Raw genomic sequence first — 11643 nt, 5'->3', positions numbered from 1 at the left:
GCGAGCAGGCTCTCGGTGATTCGAGGTGCACGAAGGGCCTTTGTTGTCAGCTGAGGTTTCACAGTTAGTGGCCACGTCATCCTAATCTAATAACACAACGATTGTTCTTTCACAGATATAGATTTTTAAAGACTAAAACCAGTGAGGATAAAATTTGTTCCACCAAAACAGCAGACAGAAAAGTATAAAATAGAAAAAAAAATAGAGCTTATCAGCTGAATACTCCGCCACTTATTTGCATAATAATAACATCTATTGTATTCTGGCTCGTTCTGAAAGTCGCTTTTTGTAATGAAGTCGGAACGAAGATTCAAGTTTTTCATCAAATAGAATCATGTTTTAAAACTGAATTTGTTTTTTCTATTCTTGTACAGAAGACAGGAGAGGTGTAGCCTGCGAATACAGCCGCCTCTCATCGCTCACCGCCGCTTGAGCGGTGAGTAATTGTTTAATAATATTCGTCACCTCACGATCACGTCACTTGTTTGTTTCGTATCTTTCGTGTTCATTTGATATTTTTCAGTCAATGTCAATTTGTATTTTAAATTACAAAAATTCCATAGTCGATAATACACATCAAGACCAGGAACCCATGACCCGGAGCCTACAGCTCCCATACTGGGCCTATGTAACGGCATTTTTACAGACCGATCTATTTTTTACGGTGGCTTCAAAGGGACATCAATAAATCTAGTATTTTTTTATACAAGTTCGAGTTTGAGTTTGAGTTCGAGTTCGACTTCGAGTTTGAGTTCGACTTTGAGTTCGAGTTCGAGTTCGAGTTCGAGTTCGAGTTCGAGTTCGAGTTCGAGTTCGAGTTCGAGTTCGAGTTCGAGTTCGAGTTCGAGTTCGAGTTCGACTTCGAGTTCGACTTCGAGTTCGACTTCGAGTTTGACTTCGACTTTGAGTTTGAGTTCGAGTTCGAGTTCGAGTTCGAGTTCGAGTTCGAGTTCGAGTTCGAGTTCGAGTTCGAGTTCGAGTTCGAGTTCGAGTTCGAGTTCGAGTTCGAGTTCGAGTTTGAGTTCGAGTTTGAGTTCGAGTTCGACTTCGAGTTCGACTTCGAGTTTGAGTTCGAGTTTGAGTTCGACTTTGAGTTCGAGTTCGAGTTCGAGTTCGAGTTCGACACGGTCTCCACCTTTATTCAGCGGGCATCGCTAACGTACTGACTCAACTATCACCAAAGAGATGGTTATTCCCAGCTATTTACCAATATCGCGTGTTAACGTCAACGACCGTATCCTTTAAACTTTGTTGAAACTATCAGAGGGTTCTTCAGTAGAAGTCAGCCATCTAATGATAGAGGTTGAGCCTTAACATGCAGTTACAGGTAACGATGCGATCAAAGAATACTTCAATGCTGGTTTTCAGTATGCTGAAATTTTGGGTTTCCTGTACATTTTAAATGGCGTGTCTCTGAGGTTAGTGTTGCCTTTGTAGTTGGAACATTAGATGATTGGCATTGATTCGTTGATAAAATCATATGTAATGTGTATTTACAGCTTGAGGCAACTAAAACGTATTCTCAAGGCTTTGGGATTGTCACGAAGAAAACGGCCGAGTGAAATTTCGAATGTTGTAGATGCCATTGAGGTAAGGCTAGCATAAGTCTCTTAGATTTACATTCGTAATGTTCATAGATGCCGTATGTTTCTAACTGAAAAAGGACTACGTATAGTATGCAGCTCTCTTTTATATTTATTGAGGCAAAGTCATGGAAACCGAGGTCCTATTCCTTACGTTTACAACTGTCTTAGTTATTGCACTATTTATATGTTCAAGTATACAAAAATGGATATTATCTATTTAGATAGAACTCTCTGGAAGTGGAAGCTGTGTTGGTTATCGCCAAATACATCAACGCCTCCGTGATGACTATGGCCTTGTCGTGGACAGGTATTTCTAAATTGTTATTATTCTCAATATGCCTTCATTTACACGAATAGTGGAGGGGAGCAAGTAACTGGCATGGTTAAAGTCGTTGCTATTTAGGCTATTTTAAGACATCTTACTGGGGCCGAGTAACAGTAACGTTTAGTCAGAGGCTCACTAGGCTGTTTTTATTCTTTTTAAAGGAATACAGTTCGTTTAGTAATGGGCCACCTCGATCCAGATGGAGTGTTAAGAAGAACTAGAAAGAGATTTATTCGGCGCACATATCACTGCAAGGTTGAAGTTACTGTATTTAGCTTAGTGAAACATGAAGTATTTTGCCATTCAGTTTGCACACCTAGAACCCTTTTCCGCGGAATTGCTGTTTTTATGTATCATTCTGTGGAAGAAATACTTACAACTCTTAACAGTTACCTATTTTCACGACCACATGCCCTAAACAAAATAATTTTCATTGTAGGGTCCAAACTTTTTGTGGCACATTGATGGCTACGACAAACTGAAGCCATTTGGCTTTGCCATTCATGGAGCAATTGACGGGTATGTAGTCTATCAACATATTCATAGAAGTAGCGTTCTTGAAAAGCAAGTTTTTCGGCATATTTTAATCAAGCTGTTTCTTTTCTACAATAATGCCCTTGAATGAGCTAAAGAAGAGTTGAATTTGTAAATTCCTCAAATGAAGTATCCGTACTAAAACAGGGACTCGATTTCCCAAAGATCGATTGTTATTAGCCGCCTAACAAAAATACGACCACTACAGGGAATAAATAAAACCACTACCAGTAACGTTATGTGTTTACGTGGAATCGGATTATTATACTGGAATGTTACTTAAAACTAAACAGGCTATGTTTTCATGCAGATACTCCAGGAAAATATTATGGCTTGAAGTGGCACACACTAACAATGATCCATATGTTGTTGGTAACTACTTTGTGGAATGTGTGGAGCAAATTGGAGGTTAGTTTTGTATTAGTGAGGCCATATGTTTTGGGGTTTCTTAATTATTCATGAGTTGATTTTGTGTTATCATCTTTGTCCCGGTAAGGAGCCCCTGTTGTTGTGAGAGGTGATTGTGGAACTGAGAATGTGTATGTTGCTGGAATTCAAAGGTTTCTACGCAGAGAATGTCAAGACGACCTCGCCGGTTTTAACAGTTTTATGTATGGCACTTCAGTGGCAAACCAGGTCTGTTCAATTACACTGTTTTATTGGGAAATGGCTTAAATTACAGGGGAAAAGAAAATAGTTTGAGTTAGAGCAATTTAATTTTGAGCTAACCGTAGATCAAAGCTCTCTCGACGAAGTAGTTAAAAAAGATAACTAAAATAGTATTCTATTTCCACACAATTCTCATTAGTTATGGTATGCCAAAGTTGATCCAGCGATTTTAGGAAAATAGAACAAATGTCACCTCGAATATGAATTTTCAGCAAAGAAAGGTGGGAGCGTGGGTCGTTCCACCTTCATCCTTGCTTCGTACAAACCCCATCATTACTGAGAGCTTGGGGTTAAATGTGATCACAATGTAATTAAAGTGTCAAGAAAATTTGCTGGTGTTTCAATCACTTTGTATTGGAATGTGATCTTAAATATCATTTCATTTGAGCTCGGGTGTAAGTGACGTTGAATTTGTAAGACGGTGACTTATGAAGTATGTGTCGCCCTGTTTTAATTGTTGATAAGATGTTACAGCAAACTAGGAAAATTAATGTGAATTGTGCTGAGAAATCATGATTTGATGTAATCTCCCTCCCCCACCCCCACCACCTCTCTAATAACCGCTCACTAATTGGCCCTTTGTATAGTTTATCATATTTCTCATTTAACATTTTTTGCATTCATGAAGAGGATTGAGGCATGGTGGTCTTACCTTAGAAGGTCAAGCACGACATGGTGGATAAACATGTTTAAGGTAGGATGGCCTCTTTCAGCGTAGCTATCAGATAGATCGAATGACAATGAAAATTATGGTGTGCTATGCAGTATCCATTTATTTAACTTCACAGAAAATTGATTATGGCTTTATGTTAATTTACTTCTAGGAGCTTAGAGATCAAGGGTTATTTGACGACTCCCATATACTGCATGTGTAAGTTTAAATGCATTCTTTTCATCTGGTGTGTATGCATACATAAGTGATATTCAATACCTCAACATATCATGTGCGTGGGTGTCTTCCGAGTTGGCAAGTTGATATTTCGAGCCACGTGGAATTTAGCAAAATGTCCCCTCAAGTTGTTACTTTACCAAATAAAGGATTATTATTCCACTACAATTTTCCTCTCCGTATTCGTTCTATTCTAGACTGCCGAGTCAAACCAGTACGCTACACTATAGAGTAAACGATCAATTCATATTTTGCAGGTTATCCCGACCTCGTGTGTTAAAAGGAGAATAGTGGAATAATTCTATGTTCATAATCACTCATTATACCAACTTTTGTTTTCAGAGAATGCTTGAGATTCTGTTTTATGCAACCTATTCAGACTGAACTCCATCGTGTTGCACGCCATTGGAACACTCACAAAATTCGTCCATACTCACACCAAGAAACGCCCCATGGAAAACCAGATGTGTTATTCTTCCTACCGCAGTTAAAAGGTACTAGGTAAAAACAAATTAAGGCGCGCAAACAATAAAGTGTAGTCCTAGAATACAAGATTACCAATTATGGTAATAGGTATAACAAAGTGGGCGATTCCATATAAAGGAAGACTCGCTCAGCAGGATCGCTGGTAAATGACGTGCATATATTAAAACTATATCTTAAGAATTTGATCTGCCATAGTGTGCTTGTGGCCATCATGGTTTCAAATAGATAAAGATATCTAACCCCAGCATTCACAAATCCCAGTGTTTTCCAACATATTTTACAACGAAGATGTTGTCTCAACAACGATGTCACTTTTACTTAGATACGCGGGACTACAAGACTCTCGTGGACAGAGAAGACTTGGAGGTCGTAAGAGATTTGTACTGTAAGGACCGCGCAGAATGTGGATGCTCTGATGAATTTGCCGAATTCTTTATCATGCTGATGGAAGAGAATGGAATTGCTAACGAAATCAACACCCCTGAAGAAGCAAGAGAACTTTACTTAGTGCTACTTACACTATCAGAAAATGAACTGTGAATGTCGGATTTTATGAAGAATCAGTCAATTCTTATGCTTCATAAACGTGTAATTTAATAGCAAGTTAATCGAACTTACACAGTTTCACAAGTTCCCAAACTTCAACAGCTATCTCAAATTAACTTTAAAAACACAGAAAAGATTTCAATGATTTTATGTGTACTTTAACGTTAATATATCAAAGCTCCACCTATTTCAAAAGAATGGCAATATAGGTTAACTTTTCGTATAACACAGAACCCTATTTACAGTCCTGGCCTCGGTTGTTGAAAAGGTGGATAGCGCTATCCACTAACTGGATAAATCACTATCCACTGGATAACTAAATTGGTTTTGATACCGTTCATCCTCTGGATAATGATTTATCCGTTGGATAGCGCTATCCAACTTTTCAACAACGGAGGCCTGATGTAAAGAACTGTTTCGTACAGGAAATGGAGTAAAATGTTAGAGAAATTTCCGGGACTGTCTTTTTGGTTATTGAATCTTTTACAAGGGTGCATACTTAGCAATCTCTAACAATATTATAAACACATAATAAGTGAAATCGACTTTAACACAATTACAGTCCTCGATTGGTCAACTCCAAATGGCAACCTTTCTGGCTGATAGAGAAACAAACAAAACAAAATCGTTTCCGCAATGTTCAAATATATGAAACGATTCCTAACACAATTTCAATGACGTAAGTTTTTAGCGTACCATTGCAACCTTTACCGCCAGGCTCTCTATCCGCGACTTAGTCCATCAGATCCCAAAAGGCTGTGTTTGTCAAGTAATAATCGAGGTTGGCGGAGAAATGTGCGAAGCTGTTATAACCTTTCGGCAAAACCAGCGAACAAAAGCAAGTTCTCGCTTTTGGTCTCATTGCGGCTTCAGACATGTTTTCAAATTGCACCGCTATTTTCTTGTTGGGTAGGACTAAGTCACCACCTGTGCAAAAACGTAAAAAACGACTCAACATTTTGGTGTCTGCCGCTTTCAAGTATCGCACTAGCCAGGCGGCAACTTGCTCCTCTTTCTTGTCAGATATCACGTAAGTAATGCTCTCTGTAACTTTTGTAGAGCTTGGCGTCGTTTGGCTGTAGATCCCCCCTATTTCTTCTTTTGTGACGTCTGTCCAAAAGTTTCCCATCCCTTCTCTGATCTTTCCAAGGAGATAGAAGGGTTTTTGGATCAATTCCGATCTCGACACTTGCTTCACAATTTGAGGGAGATTGCTGGCTGTCGGAAAAGTCGTCACATTGTACTCAGACAGGATGTCTAGAATGTCGTCGCTGGGAAACGGACCCTCCTCTCGACCCTTTGTGAGTACCTGACGTTCCCTCTCCGGCAAGAGCTGTAAAAATGAGGTGACTACTTGCTGCTCGCTGACTTGACCAAATAATGTCTGAATTATCTGTGCCTCTGCCACTTGAACTGGAAAAGTTCCTGTCAGAAGAAACTGATGACTCATGATTCTTCCCACAGCCACGTAATCCTCGTCTGTTAAGGAAGGGCGTGGTACGAAGGCAAATTGCTTATTGCCTTCGCAAAACCGCGCTAAGAAGGAGTCCCAGAAGGTGGAAAACACCTCTCTCAAAACGCCATCCCCAAGAGCAGTCTCACGTAGGAAAGAAACGGATAACGTAGAGCATAAAATGCCGTCATCTTTATAGAGTGTCAGTAGCTCATTCACAACATCGTGGCGGTCAATTATGACAATTCTGCCAGGCAATAAACCGCCAAGGTGCTTGATCCGTTTTTCTTCAAGGGACTGAACTGCGTGGCTGTCAGAGTCGTTTTCGCCTTGCAGAAGCTGCACAGGAGGGGTGTCGTTGACTTGCTCGACCTCATAGCTGGACAGATCATCTGGCGAAGGCGATAAAAGTGTCATCTGCTCTTGAACGTCAGACAAAGTGTCTTCGTTTGCGCCTTCAAATTCCCAACCGTCAAGAAAATGGACGTCATTTTCATCCCTGCAGAGCGGTATGGGTTCTTCCGCCACCGTCATATTGATAATGGTGTTCTTAACTGTCATTATCTGGTCTTCGGGATACAGGGTTGAAGATGGAAAGGCAATCAGACGGAAATGTTCCGGTGTTGTAGATAGGGAACCGACCCAATCATAAATTCCTGAAATCGTACCTTCAGGACCAAATGCTCTGGTAATCACACCCAAGATGTTATGACGTACTGAAACCCTCACATGAGGTTCGTTGCCGCTTGGTTCCAAAGGGCAGCGCAGCTCACGCCTCTGCCGAAGTCTTTCTAGTCGTTCTGCCTCTTCCTTGGCCATACTCACTTGCCAAGCAAGGTCTGCTTTTCTTTCCTCTTTGCGTGTTTGCTTTCCTTTGTCTGCTTCAAGAGAAGCCTCTACCGCCTTCTCAAGGTCTTCAAAATATTTTTGACGCTCAGCAGATGTTCCAATAAGCCCGTCATTTTCACCAAAATAAGGGCTCGTTGTTGGGCTTGCTTGAAAATCTTCCGGACGCTCAGTTGATGTTCCAATGAGCCGCTTATTTTCGCCATAAGAGGAACTGGTTGGTGGGCTAGCGGCATTTTCCTCAAAGGTTGCTTTCATCAATTCGTCATCAGAAGAATCATCGGCTTCAGAAGAATCGTTTTTGTCTCTGGTTAACAAGTAAAGTCTTGGCACTGGAAATCCTGTCATCTGCTTATACTTTTCAGCAGTAAATTCCAATGGTCTGCCTCCGTCGTTCATAAATCTTACAAACTCGCCACTGAAATTTCCAATGTCAATGCTCATTTTTTCCATCGGACCAACTGGGCTCTTACCGTCAGGAAAGAAAAGACTAAGCGCGATGTCCTGGCAATCGTCTAAAGATGCAAGGCGCGGTACTTTGTAAGTACGGGTGCCACCTCCGCTGTTGCTCTTCATTTGCACAAAACCACGACCACTTCTCCAATGCTTCCAACCAAACTCAAACTTCAGGGTTGCAGTCTTGGCCATTTTTCTATTTGACCCCCCGTCGTTTTCTGGTTTTGCAGTATCATCCACGTGTCGTTTATTACCTCTTTTACCCTTACTCTGTCCGAGGATTTCTTTAATTTTAGCAATTTTCCGCTCTCTGTCCTCCGACATTTTGTTACTCTTGCGATTACAAAAGGCTTGTAACTTTAGTCGATCACCCTTAGCCGTCAATCCGAGGTCTACAAGGTCCTTGTCATTCATAATAACCACAGCCGCTTTATCAATCTATAATTTAATGGAGTTCAATAGAAGATTAGCAAATAAATTAAAGAGTCAAACATAAATTTATGCGTAAGACAAGTGAATTTACTGTTATTGGTTTTATTTCACGACATGTTAAAAAAGTACTATAATTTGACACTTGCATTTAACCGACGCAGTGCAATTGTATTGCAAACTACAAATACAGATCAACTTCAATGTGGGGCTTCATTAGTTTCAAACCCAACTCAGTGTACACATACATTCCTATTAGTATTATGGTGAAACGCAACCTCAGTGTGGGGATATTGTCGTTATCAATGGACAAACACATTACATATTTCTAAAATGATTCTAGTGCATCTCAGTTGTCTTTCTCCTCTGACAGGAATTTCTTGTTTATGAACTTCAGCATCGTGCAAACACAGGGTACTCAGGGAACCTAGATTGCAAAACAGTCGTTTTTTCTCAAGTTTTTCTCTTAATCCCACTCCCACTCTCCATTTCATAATTTAAAGGTTTAAAATTGGGTCAGATCTGAAATACCATTAAGGAAATCCTTTTACAGGCTGTCTACACACCCCACCAAGGTATGTGTGTTATAAGTGGCATCTCTTGTCTTGAGAGTTTCAATAATCATCAATCAAGAATTAAAGTCAACAGGAAGACCCAATCAAAAGGTTGTTTTGGGATCTATTATTTTATGATTTAGTTGGGCCTTTTGCATCTCATGGTTATTCTCTCAGGTTCCTGCCAGACTGCAACACAGTCCAGTGTTTTGCATTGGTCTGTCTTTGAACGAAAGGTCTAGCAACGGGTTATTATACAAACCTGCTACATTACTTCAAGAAATGGATTTTGTTTATGTAAACATTCGAGAAGCAATCCAAAAGCTTTAATTTGCCTATGAACCAAACCTAATTCTTGGCCAGAGTGTACAAAACCCTGATACCCCATTTCAGACCAGAGTGGCTCAAAATTCAAAACCCTTTAGTACCTCTCAAACCTTTATAGGTTATGTAAGGGAGCACCACCCTGGATGAAAGTTATAATATATACCCTTTTAATGCATCAAACATTTTCGCTCGCAAGCAATTGACCGAGCATTTTCCCTGCTAAAACTGGGGAATATTCGAGATTAGTATCACCCAACTAGTGGACTAATGCAAATCCTGCATTTTGATTGGCTATGCTATTAGAGGACTATTAGTAATAGTCCTCGAGTAGCGAAAAGCATGATGTTTCTTTCGTTTTATTCCCAAATAAATATATTTTCAGCTTGCATTTGCTAACTTTATTATTGCCTTTTCTGTCCGACTAGTTGGGTGACACTAAAACAATTAGACCCTTCGCCCTCAAGGGCCACGGGTCAATAACCCACTCGGCTTCAGGCGCAAGGGCTATGGGTCTAATTGTTAAATATACCTCCTGTACCTAATATGGTCAAGGAACGCGTCAGCAATAAAGCGAGCTGAAAACATTTTTGCAGCCCTGAGAAAAAAATGGCAAACAAAAGCTGTTTTGGACTGGAATTGATCGAGGCAGAAATAAACATGCAAGAGTTGTTGATCCTGGAGTTTTCAATAAAATAATTATTCTACTTGGGTCTGCTGGATATAAAATGATTATAACCAACGCGGTACGTTATAACACGTTATAACACTTCATATCCAGCGCGCCCTCGTAGAATAATTGTTAAATATCCTTGTTGCAAACAATATTTGAAGGATAATAAACACATTGACTTTCAAGAAATACTCGGATATTTGTCCTTGGAAATTATATGTTCCTTGAAGCGCACAGTCTTCCGCGAGCGAGGCTCACGGAAAACTGTTTGCTTCGCTGAAAAGATAATTTCGAAGGACAAACATCTTAGCACATATTTTCGCGCCAAATGGAGGCTATTGTTTATTTAGCACTACAACTATTAATCCAGTTAACTGTTGTTTATGAGGAAGAAATTTAGTAGTGCAAGAACTGGAAAACATATTTATAAATACTGCTAGAAATATGTTCGCTCGCATGATGCATGAGGGGAAACAACGCAGGAACTTTTACCATATAGATAAATAAACATTGCATCGTTCTAATCAAATGTGCCTTGAAATTGCTTTCTGCACTAAGGCAGGTGTGAAAATGTATGGTCAACGAAACTGAAATACATCCCACGATAAGTTATCGATCAATAAGTTATCCCGGATTGTCGAATGTTTATGTAAAGCTTACCTTTTCCTGTATAAACGTTTGTATTACATCCTCCCCGACTCCAGCTTTTTTCAAGAAGTCGATAACCTTGAAAGTACAGTTTACTTATTAAAGCTGATCCTACAAGTTGCTTTATGTTAAATGAAGGTCAGAAAGGCAGAAAATCGTGCTCTTACCTCATTTGATTCACTCAGTTCTTCGCTTCCGCCACTTCCATTGCTAAAGCTAAGGCTCGATTCCGCCATCTTTATCGACTGATAATGAATGCTGAGCCCCCAATACTTTTTGCACGAACTGGAACTGGAACTGGAACTGGAACTCGAATTCGAAGCCGAACTCAAACTCAAACTCGAACTCGAACTCGAACTCAAACTCGAAGTCAAACTCGAACTCAAACTCGAACTCGAACTCAAACTCAAACTCAAACTCAAACTCAAACTCAAACTCGAACTCGAACTCAAAGTCGAACTCAAACTCGAACTCGAACTCGAACTCGAACTCAAACTCAAACTCGAACTCAAACTCAAACTCAAACTCGAACTCAAACTCAAACTCGAACTCGAACTCAAACTCAAACTCAAACTCAAACTCAAACTCAAACTCAAACTCAAACTCAAACTCAAACTCAAACTCAAACTCAAACTCAAACTCAAACTCGAACTCGAACTCAAACTCGAACTCGAACTCGAACTCGAACTCGAACTCGAACTCGAACTCGAACTCGAACTCAAAGTCGAACTCAAACTCGAAGTCGAACTCGAACTCGAACTCAAACTCGAACTTGTATAAAAAAATACTAGATTTATTGATGTCCCTTTGAAGCCACCGTAATTTTTAGACTATCTTTTCCGGAAAAAAACAAAGGCAGTTCCGGTGACGTCAGCTTAATTTCTTGTAATTGGTCATCGGGCTCCTGTGGGAGTCTCATTAGCGAGAAATTCAATCTAAAAATAAATCGGTCTGTGAAAACACAGTAGAGTTGTAGGCTCCGGGTCATGGGTTCCTGTCAAGACCTAAAATGGGTCTCGGCTTATAGCCGAGTATTATGCATTTACAATTTGTGTCAATCAAGTTTATTTTTTCCGGTAGAATTTTGAGGTCTCGGCTTATAGCCGAGCTCGGCTTGTAGCCGAATAAGTACGGTATAAGCGACTTTCAGAACGAGCCAGAATACAATATTATAGATGTTATTATTATGCAAATAAGTGGCGGAGTATTCAGCTGATAAGCTCTA

The 11643-nt window shown here is 40.0% G+C and overlaps 1 long non-coding RNA gene across 1 annotated transcript; it reads left to right on the top strand.

Moving 5' to 3' along the window:
* Positions 1-2131: 2131 nt before the first annotated feature.
* On the top strand, positions 2132-2997 carry LOC138022130 (uncharacterized). Its single transcript, XR_011126525.1, has 4 exons — positions 2132-2166; positions 2351-2430; positions 2756-2853; positions 2942-2997. It is a non-coding gene; the product is annotated as an uncharacterized lncRNA (long non-coding RNA).
* The last annotated feature ends 8646 nt before the right edge of the window (positions 2998-11643 follow it).

This window comes from Montipora capricornis, chromosome 10 (genome assembly GCF_036669925.1).
Source record: "Montipora capricornis isolate CH-2021 chromosome 10, ASM3666992v2, whole genome shotgun sequence".
NCBI lineage: Eukaryota > Metazoa > Cnidaria > Anthozoa > Scleractinia > Acroporidae > Montipora > Montipora capricornis.
Note: the sequence above shows the minus strand (reverse complement) of the source record. Positions and strands in the feature narration are given on the sequence as shown.